Source organism: Amblyomma maculatum, chromosome 4 (genome assembly GCF_055883805.1).
Source record: "Amblyomma maculatum isolate TAMU_Amacu chromosome 4, ASM5588380v1, whole genome shotgun sequence".
Taxonomy (NCBI): Eukaryota; Metazoa; Arthropoda; class Arachnida; order Ixodida; family Ixodidae; genus Amblyomma; species Amblyomma maculatum.
In genome coordinates, this window is record NC_139347.1 from 75,587,885 (window position 1) to 75,607,897 (window position 20,013).

The 20,013-nt window shown below is 44.7% G+C and overlaps 1 pseudogene; it reads left to right on the plus strand.

The window, feature by feature from the left end:
• Positions 1-4,793: 4,793 nt before the first annotated feature.
• Positions 4,794-16,573, plus strand: LOC146191446 (small ribosomal subunit protein uS9-like; annotated as a pseudogene).
• The last annotated feature ends 3,440 nt before the right edge of the window (positions 16,574-20,013 follow it).

Genomic DNA, 20,013 nt, shown 5'->3' on the forward strand with positions numbered 1-20,013 from the left:
AGCATGCGCTGAAAGCGTCTGGTAGAAGTGCTGCCCCAAACTGCTTTCCGTGCTCCGTTCTGCTCCAAAACAGAATACTGCTTCAAAACTGCTCCGAACTGATTGCTATAGGCATCAAATTTATGTGAACGTGGGAATGATGGCAGTGCATTGGCGGCAGATATGCAACGCACCTTCCACTGGGCTGAATACAATGTTTCCGAAAGGTACGGAAGCTTTGAACTTAAATATTTGCAAGTAAATTCATTATGACCCACAAGCAATTGGAGGTAATTGTGAAAACATCACTGTGCATGTGACAGCACATCTCGGCCTTTCGAATTGCTGATGAAGAGAAGCGAATCAGGTAATAGCGTAAACTACTACAAACCATTTCTGAAACTTATCCAGGTGCAAAAACTGCAGAAGTTTTAATGCTCATGCTGTAAGAACAAGCAGGTACTTCACCACTGAGCCTCTTATTCAGTGACAAGCTTGTGCCAATTTGAGGGTGTTGAGCCTGTGCAAGACAAAAGCATACTTCAAGCATTATGGGGTGGTGCGCCAATCACTGGAAATATCCAAGGGTGTTATAAAGCTGTACAGGGCCTATCGACAAAATTTTAAGACAGCTCCAGCATTGCTGAAGCTAAAATAAATAGCTGTTGACAGGAGGTTTGGATGAAAAGGCTAGCTGCCTTTCAGTGGCATCTACACTCCCTAAAAGCAATACTGACCAGTGCTCGTTAATTTTATCAGCACAGGCGTAAAATCGGAACGGGAATGCATATGGTAGAGGGCAGATATTCTACTTATTGATATGAACTCTAGACGTGGTACTGGTGCTTGAGTACAGCAGAGTGGCAGACTCCACATTTTCAGTAAATAAAGGTGAGCTTTCAGCAAAACCAGTCCTTCAATGCATTGAAGGACTCTGGTAAACTTTGGTGTTCGATTAGGAAGTGCGAAATCAATAATTCTGTTTGCAGTGCTGTCTTAACCATCTCTACATGTTGTAGCCGTCTGTCTTGTGTGTAGGCGGAAATACATTGAACGTTGCATAAGAAGGAATCAATTTGGGGATTTTGTCCTGGATAGACAACTGTAATTATCAAATGCGTTTAAGCATATACGTGCCCCAAAACTCATTTGCTCCTAACCTGCTTGAAAATTCCATTATTGCTGGTCCAAAATGCTTGAGGCTGCCTCCACCTCAGAAATGTTCTACTGACCGACAGCTGAAACCTAGATCTTGTGAAGAGGAAGTTGCCGCGCGTAAGCTTCTCTGGAGATCTGACGGCAAGGTCCATAAGCCGATTTGGAAACTGCGACTAACAATCGCCCTTCTGCTTTATTCTGCCTTCGTCTACCACGCAGCCTACCATAAGTAAGCGTTGCTTTATGTTCTGGGTGTTGTTTCTGCAATGTGCAATAACAGTTAACATCTGCAGGAGCTGAAACGTCACGTAGGCACGTCTGGGTGATGGGCTTCTGTAGCTAATCTGTCCAGCTGTTATCCCAATCGTGTCTGCAATCCTTCCCCCCCCCCCCCCCCCCCCACACCATTTCTTCTGGGGATCCCAGTTCGTCCAAAGAAAAGAACGAATTGCAGCCGCAGTCTTCAGAAAATGAGGGTTCAATGGAAGCTCAGGTTAGTAATGCTTTCGAAGAGAGCACTGGAGGCATTTTATTAGATGAAAACGAATTTGATGATGAAATGGAGGACTACAATTCGCGCCATAGTTTTGATGTTGAAAACGGCAGTGAAAATGAAGACCACGAAGAGATTGTTGAACATGTTCAAGGTGACGCTTTTGGTGCACAAAGCCCCATCAACCAGTCCCAACTAGGACTTCAGGCAAGTGCTCCTTCCTCGCACTTAACAGGTGATGGAACAGCGTCAGATCCTGTTGAGTCTGCTGGTACAAAAGATGGCACTACAGCGTCGAAGTGGGATGACCACAGTACAGACAGTGACAACTCTAGTGAGGCAGATCATGTCAAACGTGCAAGTTCAGACTTTGATACGCAAACTAATGTGTCTTTGAAGGCAAATGTAGGCTGGAAATCAGAAGTGAAAGAAGTTGAACTTACTTCTACTGAAGAGGAGGTGATCTTTAGCAATGCCAATTTCAATGAAAGCAGAGACCGTAGCATTGAAGCTGGAAGCACACAACCTTCAAGTCTCCAAGAGCAAGCTGCTCAAGTATCGGATGAAAAAGGGGCTGTCAGTGGAGAAGATACTGCCGAGTGCATTAAAGAGCCAGCAAAAGAACCAAATGGATGGCTTATGCTTATGTGCCCTTCACAACCATTTACTTCATGCCTTGCATTTAGGGGCGAGATGTTTAATGTTGACTAGATTGTTAGTTTTAATGCATTTGCTGGCAAGCTGTGCTGTCAAACACAACATGCTTACATAGACTTACTGGTGTATGTGGCATTTCACGTTTCAGGAGCATTGAAAAAAATATTAAAATTATGAGATCATATACATTTTCAGTAGCGTTACTTGATTGCAGATGTGTTTATTTTTATGATGTATGTCACTGGTTGGAAATAACCAATGTTGAAGCTTATCTGCTTGAATGAAACTGATTTGAATAAAGAACTTGATTATTTTATTATACTTTTAGCCTGGTTCATCATTATCCATTTTAGTGTATTGGTGAAGAATAGGATGAGCTTGATCTGCATGGGGGGGTACTGGCATGGGTGCCAGTTTCAAATTAGAGCTCAAAATGGTGCATGGAAGATCTTGACGTGTAGTGTCAGCAGGAAAGACCAGCTGGATTGGTATATTGCAATTTTGGTTCATGGCTACATGTGCAGCATCCTTCTTGATCACTAAAAGGCAGCTCTGCAGCCAGCGCATTGGTATTTGGTTCATTCCGAGTAATTGCACCTTGCTTTGTATGACATACTTAAACATTTGAGGAAATGCTGAAAGTTTCGTCATTCCTGTCTACTTGTACAGGCTGGAGAAACAGACCAACATTGCTTGACATCATGGTACACGATTGTGCTAAATTCTAGTGTGCTAAGATGTGGCCGAACTCGTTTGTATTGAAGGAAAATATCGTTCTGTAGTTTAGTTCCATGCATGGAGGCAGTAAAGTTAATAATAGTAGCTTCCTCAGTTCATCTTAATGGATGCCTACATTCATGTGAGCAAAAAAGACAAAAGGGCGCTACTACCTGTATTTCAGTACCCCGTGCACGTCTGCTATTTTATTAGCACTATTGCATGGAAACGTTTTGCATAAAAAAAAAAGAGCTACTTATGAGGTAGTGTTTTGCAATGGGCACCACAACATGTAACATGATAGTTTTGCCTGTTACTAGGGTTTAAATCGAACCCCAGTATTTTCGGCCTGCTGAAAGGCTTTTAAATTCGTGTTGTTCAAAAAGTGAAAATGAATATTAGATCAAATCTTTTTATGGAGCAGTACTTGCAGTCTACAGTACCCATTTGAGCTGCTGCCTACCAACGAAAGTTACTTGTGTACCTTCTTCAGCAAAGAAAGCTGGCACGTACAGGTGTTGCCAAAATATTATGGAGCACGATTCAGCTGCATGAAATTTTCTCTCATTTCGTAGGAAAGATGTGATGGTTACTTGGGTTCATACAAGAACGTACCAACGGCATGCGCTAACATATATATAAAGTGTCTAATATTCGCTAGGTTGCACGTGACAAAAGTTTTTATTGTGGAGATGTGCTCCATGTTATGGCCAGTACTGTGTGCGTAACTGGCAGTTTGATTGCAGAACATTTATTTCCTCAGAGAAGGCAGAATGCAGATGATCCATGCTAGGTGGCTATCAGTCCACGGCTGACAGCGACCTGAATAGCCTATTCAATCACCCGGATTTGGACTTCCAGGTCTGAGCTCCCATTGCTCGAGAGTAGGTAGGTGTATTATGAGAGTAGGTACATGTATTGAGTTTCCGGTGCGGCTCCTCTTTACATTTCCACAATATGTGACCATAAGTGGCTATTTCACCACATAGTATACAATCCGGGTCGTAATTAACCAGCCAAAAGACGAGACACAGCAAAGAGGAGGACAGGACAAGGCTGGGTCCTGTCCTCCTCTTTGCTGTGTCTCGTCTTTTGGCTGGTTAAGTATGAACCCATACCAACGTGCCCAGTCGTCAACCGGGTCGTAATCACTGGAGTAGAATTCTGACAACAGGTAAGGAGTCTTGAAGGATCGCGTCTGGAGTCTCCTCCAGGTGGTCTCCTGCTCCTTATCTAAGGCTTTGTCTAAAGTGGGGAATATCCTCCTTTCAAGTTTAACATGAATAGCAATATCGTGAGGTGATGCTATGCCGTCCTTCGAGAAGCTCTCAGCGACTGCCGCGTCCCCTGCTCGGCTGACAAATTCTCGATTGTAACATTTATTTCGTCAGAAAAGGCACGATGCAGATGGTCTGTTCTAGGTGGCTATCAGTCCACGGCTGACAGCGACCTGAGTAGCCCAATCAGTGACCCGTGTTTGAACTCCCAGGTCTGAGCTGACCAACATGGCCTCCCATTGCTCGAGGTTAGGAACTTGTGTTAGAGGTTGTGTATTTTAGAGATTGATCTTGCGTAGCATTTCGACCATTTAAGTTCCGCGCGACGCACATGGTAGACCCCCTGACGGAATTCACAGAAACTATGTAGCTAAGGTTTCAAAGTTGAGAACGTTAAGTACGAGAGCTACATATTCCTAACTACTCTCCTTTGAATTTTTAAAGCAAATATCAAAACGTACTTTAGAAACTATGGATGCTGGACATAGGTTGGTTAGCGCCAGGCTGTGGATCAGCTTGTCACTCGGCTGAAGTCGAGACGAGATTCCACGAGATCGCCGCGAGAGCGTGCCACCATCCTTTTTATTTCGTTCCTTGGTGGTTTGACGGTTTGACCACGTTTAGGTCGGCTTGCTCACAAAATGGCAGCGTGAGTACTTTTATTCCCTTAATAAAGCTGTGCATGTCTTTGATGGTTCCGTAGACGAATTCTCAATGCCCTAATTTTTTCTTTTAGGACCACGAAGGAAGCTATACAATCTGTTCAAGTCTTCGGGAGGAAGGTGAGTGTGTAGGCCTAACTCCCAATCGTGCCGGGAAAATTTATTATAAACCTCTGTTAGCCTTTCGCCTACTTTAGCTAGTCGCGCCATGTATGCGATGGCAAAAATGTAGAGCCATTTGTGGAGCTTCAGTTGCGTATTGAACACTACTGCGTGGTTTCATCATATTTGCATGAATATGTTGGAATGTCTGCTCTGCTACACGTGTTTACAGCAAATGAAGTTTGTGATAGCATGCGGTGACGCCCGAGATAACCTTGTAGTACTGTGTCCTCATTGATATTACACAGCCATTAACTTTGCATATGCTTTCAGAAAACTGCCACTGCAGTGGCATATGCAAGCGCGGCAATGGGCTGCTCAAAGTGAACGGCCGGCCACTGGAGAACATCGAGCCCTTGACACTGCGCTACAAGGTAATTGTCCGATTGGTAGCGCTTGCGATTGGGAATGCCTCGAAGCACGTTTTAGACGCACGTATAAATGAGATCATTGGAATTTAAGTTATTTTGCTTGGACATCTGTAGGTGCACTCATACTCGCTTGCCTGTTCATTTGACAAGAGTAGCGGTTTCATTCATAGTATGTAACGGGCTTGCGTGTTGGAACAGATGTTGTATTTCTGATGCACTGGTCGTTTTTTGACAGGGGTAAGTCCGTGGAGTGTTGTGCGTCACTTCGTTCTTATTGCGGTTAGCGTCACTCCGCGAGGTACGCTTTCTTCGAGCTGAATTTCACTAAATGTAAAACTGTTAGGCGCAAGCGTTTTGCCCTATACACGTCGTTGGAAGTGTAGCTCTGTCTATTTTGTCGTTTTGTTTATCTTAATGGACTGTGCTAGATGCCTCTCAAATTGGCAGCTACTGCTCTAGGCGTCTTTCGTCTTACTGCTCACGTGACATTTCGAACTTACATTTAACACGATATTATTAAAGGCCCCTTTTTCCGGAAAATCAGCTGGCAGGTGAAATATATGAACACTGATTCCTCTGTCTGTTGTATGATGTAACAATATACGCATAAACTAATACAAAGCTATTTACAAAACCCAAGATGCTAAGTATGCAAATCTGACAGATGACAAACTTTGCTGAAAGTTTTATGTTTCCATCTAAGCTTTGCTGTCACGCAGTTGAGAGGTTGGGAGGAACTGTCGATTTATTTTGCACATTTGAGGTGGGAAAGGCAGCGGGGATGTAAGAATCAACTTTGGGGCTTTTGGAGCCAGAGTCGGGCACACTACTTTTAGGCCATGTGTGCACATTCATTTGGCTTGGTTAAAATGGGGCTTATCTGATTTGGTAGTCTCTTATGACTGGTAGCTGGATTGCATGGTAACTTGGGGCTATGTGCTATAAGGAATGGTAATTAAATGGGCAGACACTGTGCACACGAGCGAAGAACTGCTAGAGAGCTACTATAATTTAATTCCAAAGCTGTACGTTAAAACGCTGAGCACTCCATTTTTCATCATGTGCACCTTGACCTGCAGACACTGGCAGCTTTGCTTTAGCAACCCTTTAATGACTACAGTTGAGAATTAGTTGTGTGACCCATGCTTTATTTCTGTGCAGTTGCTTGAGCCCATTCTGCTTTTGGGCAAGGAGCGCTTCGCTGGTGTGGACATAAGGATCCGTGTCAAGGGCGGTGGTAACGTTGCCCAGATCTACGGTAAGCTGGATTTAATGGTAGATTTGTATGTGACAGTGTCCACGGATATTTCCCATTTACCTGTGCTAGCTCACGTCTTGTTTAAGAGTGATTGCAGGCAAGTCTGTCTGTGCAATTTTTGTTGAGCATTTTCAAAGCCCTTCTGTTTTCTTTTCTTTCTCTTATTTTCTAATTAAATGAAGCTGGTATGTCAGGATCCTCTTGTAACTTTGCATATACCCCGAGTAGACTGTTCAAAATGTAGTGTATCATTGGCCTTAGATCATTGGAATTGAAGCAAGCTTGATTCATAAGCGCTCAGGATAAGTAAAAATTGAACTTGTATTGCTGTACAAGTGATGAGAGGAAAAGTGACAAGGTGTAGCCGACAGATGATAGAGACTAGCCCTGGCGTCTGACTGTGGATTGGAGCTTTTCAGTTTAACAGAGGTTTTTAATGCTGAAGTTCATGGCATCATGTTTTAAAAGCGAAATTTGCTTTTAATAAGAGTTTGTCAAAAACCATATTTATTCAAGACGATATGAAAAGAAAAATTACAAATTTTTTTACGCAGGTAGGGCAAAAATTATTTAAACATTTTCTGCAGTTGAACTGTCTGCATTACATCAGTAAGTGTCAACCTTTCGTGTGCAAAATTTTTTGGTTATGTGAGAAAATGTGACCCCTAGTGAATAGTTGGCAGGGCAATGGGGCAGCAGCACGTTATGCAGATGCCATAATGTAAACCAGTGTTTCTCAAATGGGGCTTCGCCAAGTGATTTTTAAAGTACACGAAATCCGCACACACACACACACACACAGAAAAAGGTTGCGGGATAGCTCTATCCTGACCAGACAGTTTCCAGGGCACTGCTGCACGGGGCTGCAATGCAAAATGTCTAAGTTGTCCGACGAGTAAGCGGCACGATGTTGGGAGGAGTCTAATCCATTCTAGTAGCTTACGTAGTCGCCTCTGTCGGCCGTGGTGCATGTTTTTAAGAGGGCAGTTTAGCCTTGACGCAATCCCAATTCCACGACCTGCTCTGAGCAAGATACCCCTCCCCCAGTTTCAAGTGGTCCCATACACACACATGGTTGAGAACAACTGATGTAAACAATACACTGTGTCACTTGGTTTGACTCCGTAGGGTTTTTAAATGACGCCACGCATTGGAAAAGCGAATCTTATAGAATATAGTGCAGTCCACTTATAGCGATATAGAGAAAACCTGAATGTATGCTCGTTTTAACCGGTTATCACTGTATCTGAACTGGCAAGGGTTGGTGGGGATGGGTGGTGAATACAGTAAAACCTCGTCGATATATTTTTTCAGGAACTCTGGAAAAAAGAAAAACATCTGGGAAAGCATGATCCGAACTGCCCGGTTTTTAAGAAATTTAGCTACCGAGTGAGGCACAAAGGCATTTGAAATTGAGACTTTCACTGCATAGTAGCGTAGATAAGCATTTATAGGCAGTATGCATTGCTATTTGTGTTTTTATCTCTCATAGAATTCAGTTTTATTTGCGTTGGTCTAAGCAGGGAAGAGATTTAGTAACAAATGCGGTTTGTAGAAAGCAATGGCGAGTTGGGATCGCTTCCTTAGGCGGCCGCACCCTTTGCGCAGTGGCAGCTAAGCAAAGCTTCCCCTCATCCCTCCAGTATTTGTGATTGTAATAGTGCTCATTTCCTAAGGCCACACGCAACGCCCCGTTGATGATTTCTTCTACACTGGTCCATTTGCACCATTTATGCCAAGTTTTTATGTCACTCTGCTCATGTTTTATTTTTTTATCAAACATTCAGGCAAATTTTTTGTGGTAAACCTCTTCCGGGCTGGCAGGAAGCTTTCGTTTTATCCTGTGTGTTGCTAATAATCGTATTGTTATATATGATTTATTTTTACATGCAGACCATGAGGAAATTGATAAATGCAAGAAATTTGATCGTTACAAGTGATGTGCCATTATATCTGGTATCATAATTGGGTTACTTTGTGGTTCCCCTTTTACCCAGTGGATGGCCTCTAGCTCTTCAGGGGTGCTCTGGAAGTGGGAAAATACGACTGAAATATTTTATTGTTGCCTATTGATGGGAATAGGCGTGTGGCAGGAAAGTGTTAAACTGAAAGTGCTGCCTATAGATATGAAATGTTGCAACAGCTCTAAATGTTCATTGACTTTGCTTTGCACAGCCATCCGGCAAGCCATTTCGAAGGCCCTGGTTGCCTACTACCAGAAATGTAAGTTTTCTTCCATATTTTATGATGCTGTCGTTGCTGATCCAAACATTTATGGTAGCAGATTGATTTTTCAGACTCCAATAATTTAGACTTGTGCAATATTTTTGACTTCATTCAGGAACCTCCCCGTGCCCCATGGGAAAATGTAAATTTTCGCGACCAATATTTGGGACTCTATGGTGTCCAAAAGCTTTTTTTTTTTTCCTTTTTTTTTTTTTTTTTTTTTCGACCGAATTTGGTTGCAGGAATACTGTGGAGATTGTTTTTTCGGCATGACATAGACATGAGGTTGTAAATAACTGGTTTTGCATGGCCGTGAAAGTTAGGCTGAGCAGGGTCATTCGGACGGACTAGCTTAGCTCTTTGCTCATCGTTGCCATTTGAGGCAGCGCAGTAACGCTCGTCGTTGTCATTGCTGTAGTCTACAAAGAGTGCACAACCGGACTGAAAATGAAATGTGAGCACTGTCCGCCACAGATTGTGCGGATGATGCCCGTGGGGTAAAGTGGGGGTCAGTGCATTCATTGAGGCTCTCATTACTCTGGCTTTTTTCTTGCGAGTTCCATCTCGGGGTCTTTGCTACCAACTGAATGTTGCTTCGCGCGCCGCGTGTAATTCGTTTGCGTCATGAGCGTGACCTGCAGCGTCAATGTCGTGAAATGGACATAACAGTGGCATGACTGGCTGAGATGTTCTAACTGGTGGATTGTAGTGGTTGTAGGTTAGCACAATCCACTTCTGCTGCGGGGCACTACTGTGTGTGTGGTGACCGCCTTAAACGCTTTGCAAGCTTCCCGGTGTTCTGTACACACTGGTGACGGCGGCTGCCGTATCGGATCAAGCTGTTGCGTGCGCATGGGCGGCACGCTGAAGCACAATGCAGTAGCAGTTTGTGCCATGCTTTAACTCTCTATTATCAACATATTAGTTAACAAAACATCGGGAGCGGTGAAGGTCCTGGTTTGTAAAGCTGATTTATCGCAGAAAAGCATTTTTTTTTATGTTCACAGATTTTTTACTGTTCGATTGCTCTGATTTCCCGGGTCTATCAGAGTCTGAAAGATCGGTCAGCGACTGTACTCTTTGCATTTGCTCTCAAAGGCAGCCCTCCAGCCACTGGCATAAACTAACTCTAATGATGTTGTATCCTGCTGGTATAACAATGCAGGGTGTGGCAGATGAAAGTGGTGGGTTCACCACAGCTTAATTGGATTAACTGTAGTGTCATGAAAATTGGCTGATGTTATTGATTGAAGGTTAAGAGGCACCTGCCATGTTTTATTGAGCTGTATCAGACTGGCTTAGCATGGTATCATAGAGGGCTGCCCAGGGGAAAAGGGACATTTGCTTAACACCATTGGCCTCCTTTGAAGGGCATTTGCCACTTGGATCCTAGTATTTTATTATATAATAAAAATTGCATCTTCCGTATTAGAAACTGAGCTGTGAAAGTTGACTGGCTGCCTAAGCTTTTAGTGCATTTCAAGGATGCTCAATTCAGAAAATTTGTCATTTTGCTGGTCATGATTTAAGCTCATGTTTGAATATGTGCATATACAGGCCCATTGGCTTCTATCGTGCAAGCACTGAAACCGATTATATTAAATGGAAGTAAAGATCATAAAAATATTTGCAGTTCTTTGAGCATCGTTGGTCTGGACTAGTGGTTATTCAGCAGTATCTGGGACCTAATCATTGTGACAAAGCAGAGTTAGTGTTGCAACGGTTTGCATTGAAGCTGTGGCTCTGAATGACATATTTTGGGTTCGGATGTGCTGCCTCGATTGGTCACCTGCAAATTGCACGAATCACTTCATATAACTCTTTTTTTCATGCATAATGCTGCTGCGCTTTCGTGCGGAATATAACTGTTGCACTTGAATCGTACAAATCCTTAGGGTGTGCAGGGTGAGCGTACAGTCAGCCCGGTTATAGCGAAGCCACTTGTAGCGAAATAGCGGTTATAACGAAAGAAGTTCCAATTTCCATTTTTGCATTTTTAATACAATTTGGGTCCAGTTTAACGAAGTAAATAAAGGCACGTCAGTGGATATAGCGAAGTGATTTTGTACCAAATGGAAAATAATGTATCCATCGGGAGGGAGATTTTTACGCCCTCAGGCAAATTTTTGTGCAAAATTAAGGACAAAATTTGGCTGACGTCCGCATCCACAGTGTCGTCTGCTTTCCCGCAAATAGAAAGGTTGCTTCAGTGCATCGCTTGACATGTCGTCTTTGTGATGTGGCGTCTCGTTGAGCCGGTTGCGCGGGAGGTAACAAAAGTAAGAAAATAAAAGGAAATTCTCAGTTACGTCAAGGAGCAGTGGTAGACTTGGCCAATTGCAGTTCTTGAATTTCTCTGTCTGGGGCTTCTCTCTTCTCGGTTCTGGGCGCGGGAGAGAGAGTCTGGGAGGAAGCGTCGCGGGAGCGTTTCCTCCGCTTTCGTGGATCTTTGTATGCATTCCCTCTCTGAGGCCATTACGCCTTCCAGCCTTGTTCCGCTTCTCACCTTTGATATCTCGTGACCCCCGACTGCGCCTGGGCAATTTTTTGACAACGGACCTACTCAGTTATTCCATTTCTCGGACCTGACCCTTCGATTTCTCGGCAATGTCGAATCTCGTGAGCCCCACCAAAACGGGAAAGAGAAAAGTGTTGTCATTGAAGACTAGGCTTACCATTCTGGATGAAGTGCGCCGAAACGTGAAGAAGAGTGATATCGCTCGGAAGTATGGAATTGCACAGCGCACACACTACGATAATCAAGAACGGCAGCAAGATTGACGCCATTCTCGATGGCGACATTGGCAGCGGGGACCGAAAGAGGATTCGGTGTGCCACATACGACGTAGAAGCCGCACTTTACAGGTGGTTCATAGATACCCGATCAAAGAACATCCCCGCTCAGTGGACCCATCATGCTAGTGAAGGCTAAGGATTTGGGCTTCGCTCTTGGTCATGATGACTTCCAGTCGGAAAATGAGCAGCAGCGCGAACACGGCGCCTGCAGAGGATGAAGCAGCCACGGTTGACATCGCTGCAACAGCTGATGGTGCCACCATGACAGCCTGCTTAGAGCAGCTATGGGAGTCTGCTAAAGAGTTGGGCCTTGTGCCTCCAGGTCTGTCTCACATGGACTTCATTTCGGCCGACGATGAATTTGTTGCCACGCAGGACTTCACAATTGACGAAGTTGCCGGGAATGTCACGGAAGGGACGGAGAGTACCTCTGAGAGTGACTGCGACGACGCTAGTTGCGCCCCTCTGCAGTGGCCTTCGCAGCAGTTGACACACTGCAGATGTACAGTCGGACCTCGATATATCGAACAGCGCGGTGATCGCAAAATAGTTCGATATAGCCAGAATTCGACAAATAAAATCGTGTAGAAAACTAGTACAAATCAATCAATGAACCAATCGGGGCGCAATACTCACTTGAAGCTTTTAACAAAGTATTTTATTTATTTGGCTGAAAGTACTGTAGCATCGTAGCCTGCTTCAAGTTGGAAACCGCGTGCTTCACCATGGCCTGCTCAACATAGTCTAGACGATCAATCAGCGATAGTCCGGTGCCTTCTATTGTGCCGCAGTGGCGCCATACAAGGGCCAACGCAGCTACAGCCTCAGTGGCAGTCGGGAGAGGCGCACTGTCAGCGCTTGTTGGATCAATCTCAGCAGCGTCTTCGTTTGGACGCTTGGCAGTAATTTCTGCTGTGATTCTCTGCGAATTTCTGCTAACTCCTGCACTGCTGGCATTGAAGTTCTCAGCGCCGAGAATGAACGCAAAGTCCTTAGCTTTCTGTTGCAGCATCGGTCCCAATAAAGGAATATTGCGGGTCCTTGTGTCGATAAACCATTTGTGCAGCGCCTTCTCAACGTCTTTCTCAAGGCAGCTTTGTGCACCAGCCGCACGCCTGAGTGTTGGTTTTGTTCTGCCTTGGCCTTTATGTCAGTCTTGTTTTTCCTCAAAGTGCTACTTGGTATGTTGAAAGCTTCGGCAGCACTTGATTTCTTTTCACCATTCTGGATAACTTCTAATTTCGCGGCAAATGTCAGGGACTTCTGCTTCGCGTTTGTAGCCATCACAACAGAATACCAACCACGTATGACAGGCCTAAGCCAGGCATAAGCGATCACACAAACCACACACGAACGCACGATAACAAAGACTGGCGCCACCACTATCTTTTCGAGGGTGTTGCGGGAAAGCCCGCCTCCTGTCAACAGAGCGCACGTGGTCTGGGGTGGTGGAGTTTGATATACAGTGGACGCCCAATAAACGAAACTCGGTTGAATGAAAATTTCGGATAAATGGAATTAAGTAGCGTTATTTGGTTGGATTCCTATACCAACACAGTAAAATTATTCGGTTAATTGAAACACCGCTTATTTGTTACCCTCGGTTAAACGGCACAAAAGCTGAACATTCGGAATCTGACCAGCAAATATGTTCTCGCACATGGCAACGGTAATCTCACAACCATGAACAAATACTTCACAGCCAGAACTACAGCTGAGGCAAGCCAATCCAGTAGCCATCGTTGTTGCCGCCGTGCCGGATCGTCGTGTCGCGTGTCGTCCCGGTGCTCTGCGTTAGGCCTACGCGAGGTCGATGCTTGGTCGTGATGGAGAACGTTCAGAAACGACCACACAAAGCGCTCTCGCTGAGAAGAAATTACAAGTTCTTCAGGAGCTTGAGCGAAGCGGCCTGTCGAAAACAGAAGTTGCGAAGAAGTTCGACATCCCGAAGTCAACGCTGTCGCGGATATTGGAGAACAAGGCCACTATACAAGGAGCTGTGAAGACTGGGACTTTTGCTTCAAGCCGAATGCGGATGAGGACAACGCCGCATGAGGAATTAGAAAAAGTTCTCTTTTTATGGTTTAAGCGTGCGCGGAGCGCTAATTTTCCGATAAGCGGTCCCATTCTGGAGCAAAAGGCGCGGGAGATAGCCTTGCAACTAGGAGCCGACAACTTCAGCGCCAGCGATGGATGGCTCAGCCGTTTTAAAAAACGCCATGGCCTAGTCTTCAAGACAATCTCCGGTGAAAGTGCTTCCGTGGACAAAGACTTGTGCGCCGACTGGCAACAGGGGCCACTGCAGGATATTTTAAGCAGCTATGAACCACGAGACGTGTTCAACATTGATGAGATGAGCCTTTTCTATAAAGCACTTCCATCTAAGACACTGGCCTACAAAGGCGAAGCCTGCACTGGTGGGAAGCGCAGTAAGGAGCGCATTACGGTGCTCGTGGGCGCGAACATGGCGGGGACGAAAAACTGAAACTGCTTGTAGTCAGGAAGGCAAAGCACCCACGTTGCTTCAAAGGAACGCGAAGTCTTCCTGTGACGTACACTGCCAATAGTAAAGCGTGGATGACCATGGCAATATTTGAGAACTGGCTGCAAGAGGAAGATGCAAGGTTTACTAAGCAAGGCAGGAAAGTTGTTTTCATTGTCGATAATTGCCCTGCCCATGGGCAAGTGGAAGGACTGAAGTCCATCAGCCTCGAGTTTCTGCCTGCCAATGCGACTGCATTGGTACAACCTATGGATCAGGGGGTAATACAGAATATCAAGGTGCATTACCGCCGCCAGCTGCTCCACCGCATGCTTCTTTGTGCCGACAGTGGCAAGGACTACAGCATTGACTTGCTGTCGGCGATACATATCTTGGTCCGTGCCTGGGAACAAGTGCAGGCGACAACAGTGCAGAGGTGCTTCCACCATGCAGGCTTCAGAGCTCATGAACCATTACCTCATGAAGAGATTCAGGCAGGTAGTGCCCTGTGCTCCTTTTTCGCGACAGGACTACGAGGCTGTGGATGCCCACGTGCGCACCTGTCGTGAGGAAAGTCTTCAAGAAATGATTGCCGAGGTGCAAGCCGACGACCAGTCCTCCTCCTCCAGTGACGAGTGTGAGGACCCTGAGCTAAGTGCAGTGCCAGATAGTGCAGCTAAAGATGCGGTTGCACTTCTGCAACACTACTTTGAACATGAGGGGTGTGTGGAATTTCTGCCAAGCTTGTCGAGTATGCACACTTACTTCGTTAAAAAGCAATTGAAAAATGTTAAGCAAACTAAGATTGATTCATTTTTTTCTTTGCACCCACAACATTAAGGCTTGGAACAATTTGAATAAAGTTTTGCATCACGAAATATGTGTACTTTGCTTAAATGAAACTTCTGATAAATGGAACACTTTCTGAATCCCCTTCAAGTACCGTTTAAGAGGAGTCCACTGTATCCATTGTACATCCGGCCCCGTTCGAAATACAAAATTAAAGCATGTGATTTTCCTCGTGATATAGGAAATGTTCGATATACGTAATAATTCACTAGAATAGCAGCTTGAGCATGTTGGTTATGCATCTTGAGGTAACAGCGCGGAACACAGGTTGGGAGCACAAGATTAGAGGACGACACAACGAGCACTGACTTTCAACGTTTATTTTGGAAAACCCTCAACTTCTTATACCCTAACGCCACAGATCGCGTACAAATGACTTGCACATTTCAGCATAGTTATAGTAAAAAACAACAAAATAAAACATAATAATAGATAAATAAATACACGTGCCGCATAACCTTCTTTTGCACACAGCATGGTGCACTCTCTGAACGCTCATGGAGAAGATTGCACATTCAGCAGTTCGATTTCTTTTTGTGTTAACAGAAGGGCGGTTTGCTTACACATCGTTCCTGCAGTCTAGCTATCTCAGCGGCTTCAATTATCTCGCGAACCAGCGGCTCATTGTTTTGCTAGCACTTTACATTGTGTGAATTGCACGGAGCAAGTTTTTGACGCGCAGTCTCTTACATGGATCCCCAAATGCCTGCTTTTTTGTTCAACGTTGTTTTTGTGTTCTTCCAGCCTGTCATTTGTGCACCCTAATCTTGTGCCCCCGTCCTGTGTTCCGCTCTGTTACCTCAAGATGCAATAATTCAATATATCTGTGTTCTATATATTGAGGTTTTGGGACGGTATGGAGGCCGCGATCCTGAAGACCGCACTTGCAAAACTTGTTCAAGGAATGCTGGACCACTTTGTCCAGCGACGATGAAACAATTTACTCAAATTTGCCTCTTTTTTTTATATATAGTCCAGATACAACGAAATAGCGGACTTCGTTATAACCGGGCTAGACTATATGCAGTTCCATCTCGTTTAATGTGGCAGCATGAGCTCAGCTGAAGGAGAAACCCTCGTTTTCACAAACAGTGGATGCAGCAGTTGGACGACGACTGGTCTGGATGTAAATTGCAGGCCTGTTGAATTTGTCCCTTCAGTGCTATGCATTGCACTGAAGTGGAGCAGTTGTGATTAGGCGTGGAGTTTATGCTCATTTTGACTATGTGCGAAATGTATGTTTGTGATCGGCCTGTCATAACAGCATGCTTGCATCTTTCTCTTTATTCATGACAACCTGCAGATGTGGATGAGCAGTCCAAGAAGGAGATCAAGGACACCCTGATCCAGTATGACCGCACCTTGCTTGTAGCCGACCCAAGGCGCTGCGAGCCCAAGAAGTTTGGTGGACCAGGTGCCCGTGCCAGATACCAGAAGTCCTACCGTTAAATTTGCCTTGCGCAATAAATCCTCTGCCCCCATTTGGCATATGTGACGCCATTCAATGACTGCTTCACACGGTTCCACTCAGTTGTGAAGTTGTCAACAGGCAGCATAGCTGCCATGAATTGACATGGCTGCCAAAAATAAAGAGCAGGTGCTTAGGATCGCTAGTGCTTGATAGACCCTTAGTGAAAATTCTGTTTTGGTTTCGAAAAGCATGTAGGAAAGCAAAGCATTGGAAGGAGAGTCAGCACTGGTGGCATTGCGAGTGGTGCAACGTTTGCAGCTGGGAGCCTTGCCTGCGTGAAGAGTTAGCGCTGCGCATTGGACAGATTGGTGATGTGCAGTATGGGGGCCATAAAGGCTGGAAATGTCAGTGTAGATGCTGCAGCAATTGAAAAATTCAGTCTCCTGCTTTGTGACATGCATTTTAGGTGTTTGCACGCTGCCACATGCACAGTCCTGTGATTATGGGGACTCTGCAGGTTCGTGGAGCATGCGCTGAAAGCGTCTGGTAGAAGTGCTGCCCCAAACTGCTTTCCGTGCTCCGTTCTGCTCCAAAACAGAATACTGCTTCAAAACTGCTCCGAACTGATTGCTATAGGCATCAAATTTATGTGAACGTGGGAATGATGGCAGTGCATTGGCGGCAGATATGCAACGCACCTTCCACTGGGCTGAATACAATGTTTCCGAAAGGTACGGAAGCTTTGAACTTAAATATTTGCAAGTAAATTCATTATGACCCACAAGCAATTGGAGGTAATTGTGAAAACATCACTGTGCATGTGACAGCACATCTCGGCCTTTCGAATTGCTGATGAAGAGAAGCGAATCAGGTAATAGCGTAAACTACTACAAACCATTTCTGAAACTTATCCAGGTGCAAAAACTGCAGAAGTTTTAATGCTCATGCTGTAAGAACAAGCAGGTACTTCACCACTGAGCCTCTTATTCAGTGACAAGCTTGTGCCAATTTGAGGGTGTTGAGCCTGTGCAAGACAAAAGCATACTTCAAGCATTATGGGGTGGTGCGCCAATCACTGGAAATATCCAAGGGTGTTATAAAGCTGTACAGGGCCTATCGACAAAATTTTAAGACAGCTCCAGCATTGCTGAAGCTAAAATAAATAGCTGTTGACAGGAGGTTTGGATGAAAAGGCTAGCTGCCTTTCAGTGGCATCTACACTCCCTAAAAGCAATACTGACCAGTGCTCGTTAATTTTATCAGCACAGGCGTAAAATCGGAACGGGAATGCATATGGTAGAGGGCAGATATTCTACTTATTGATATGAACTCTAGACGTGGTACTGGTGCTTGAGTACAGCAGAGTGGCAGACTCCACATTTTCAGTAAATAAAGGTGAGCTTTCAGCAAAACCAGTCCTTCAATGCATTGAAGGACTCTGGTAAACTTTGGTGTTCGATTAGGAAGTGCGAAATCAATAATTCTGTTTGCAGTGCTGTCTTAACCATCTCTACATGTTGTAGCCGTCTGTCTTGTGTGTAGGCGGAAATACATTGAACGTTGCATAAGAAGGAATCAATTTGGGGATTTTGTCCTGGATAGACAACTGTAATTATCAAATGCGTTTAAGCATATACGTGCCCCAAAACTCATTTGCTCCTAACCTGCTTGAAAATTCCATTATTGCTGGTCCAAAATGCTTGAGGCTGCCTCCACCTCAGAAATGTTCTACTGACCGACAGCTGAAACCTAGATCTTGTGAAGAGGAAGTTGCCGCGCGTAAGCTTCTCTGGAGATCTGACGGCAAGGTCCATAAGCCGATTTGGAAACTGCGACTAACAATCGCCCTTCTGCTTTATTCTGCCTTCGTCTACCACGCAGCCTACCATAAGTAAGCGTTGCTTTATGTTCTGGGTGTTGTTTCTGCAATGTGCAATAACAGTTAACATCTGCAGGAGCTGAAACGTCACGTAGGCACGTCTGGGTGATGGGCTTCTGTAGCTAATCTGTCCAGCTGTTATCCCAATCGTGTCTGCAATCCTTCCCCCCCCCCCCCCCCCCCCCCACACCATTTCTTCTGGGGATCCCAGTTCGTCCAAAGAAAAGAACGAATTGCAGCCGCAGTCTTCAGAAAATGAGGGTTCAATGGAAGCTCAGGTTAGTAATGCTTTCGAAGAGAGCACTGGAGGCATTTTATTAGATGAAAACGAATTTGATGATGAAATGGAGGACTACAATTCGCGCCATAGTTTTGATGTTGAAAACGGCAGTGAAAATGAAGACCACGAAGAGATTGTTGAACATGTTCAAGGTGACGCTTTTGGTGCACAAAGCCCCATCAACCAGTCCCAACTAGGACTTCAGGCAAGTGCTCCTTCCTCGCACTTAACAGGTGATGGAACAGCGTCAGATCCTGTTGAGTCTGCTGGTACAAAAGATGGCACTACAGCGTCGAAGTGGGATGACCACAGTACAGACAGTGACAACTCTAGTGAGGCAGATCATGTCAAACGTGCAAGTTCAGACTTTGATACGCAAACTAATGTGTCTTTGAAGGCAAATGTAGGCTGGAAATCAGAAGTGAAAGAAGTTGAACTTACTTCTACTGAAGAGGAGGTGATCTTTAGCAATGCCAATTTCAATGAAAGCAGAGACCGTAGCATTGAAGCTGGAAGCACACAACCTTCAAGTCTCCAAGAGCAAGCTGCTCAAGTATCGGATGAAAAAGGGGCTGTCAGTGGAGAAGATACTGCCGAGTGCATTAAAGAGCCAGCAAAAGAACCAAATGGATGGCTTATGCTTATGTGCCCTTCACAACCATTTACTTCACGCCTTGCATTTAGGGGCGAGATGTTTAATGTTGACTAGATTGTTAGTTTTAATGCATTTGCTGGCAAGCTGTGCTGTCAAACACAACATGCTTACATAGACTTACTGGTGTATGTGGCATTTCACGTTTCAGGAGCATTGAAAAAAATATTAAAATTATGAGATCATATACATTTTCAGTAGCGTTACTTGATTGCAGATGTGTTTATTTTTATGATGTATGTCACTGGTTGGAAATAACCAATGTTGAAGCTTATCTGCTTGAATGAAACTGATTTGAATAAAGAACTTGATTATTTTATTATACTTTTAGCCTGGTTCATCATTATCCATTTTAGTGTATTGGTGAAGAATAGGATGAGCTTGATCTGCATGGGGGGGTACTGGCATGGGTGCCAGTTTCAAATTAGAGCTCAAAATGGTGCATGGAAGATCTTGACGTGTAGTGTCAGCAGGAAAGACCAGCTGGATTGGTATATTGCAATTTTGGTTCATGGCTACATGTGCAGCATCCTTCTTGATCACTAAAAGGCAGCTCTGCAGCCAGCGCATTGGTATTTGGTTCATTCCGAGTAATTGCACCTTGCTTTGTATGACATACTTAAACATTTGAGGAAATGCTGAAAGTTTCGTCATTCCTGTCTACTTGTACAGGCTGGAGAAACAGACCAACATTGCTTGACATC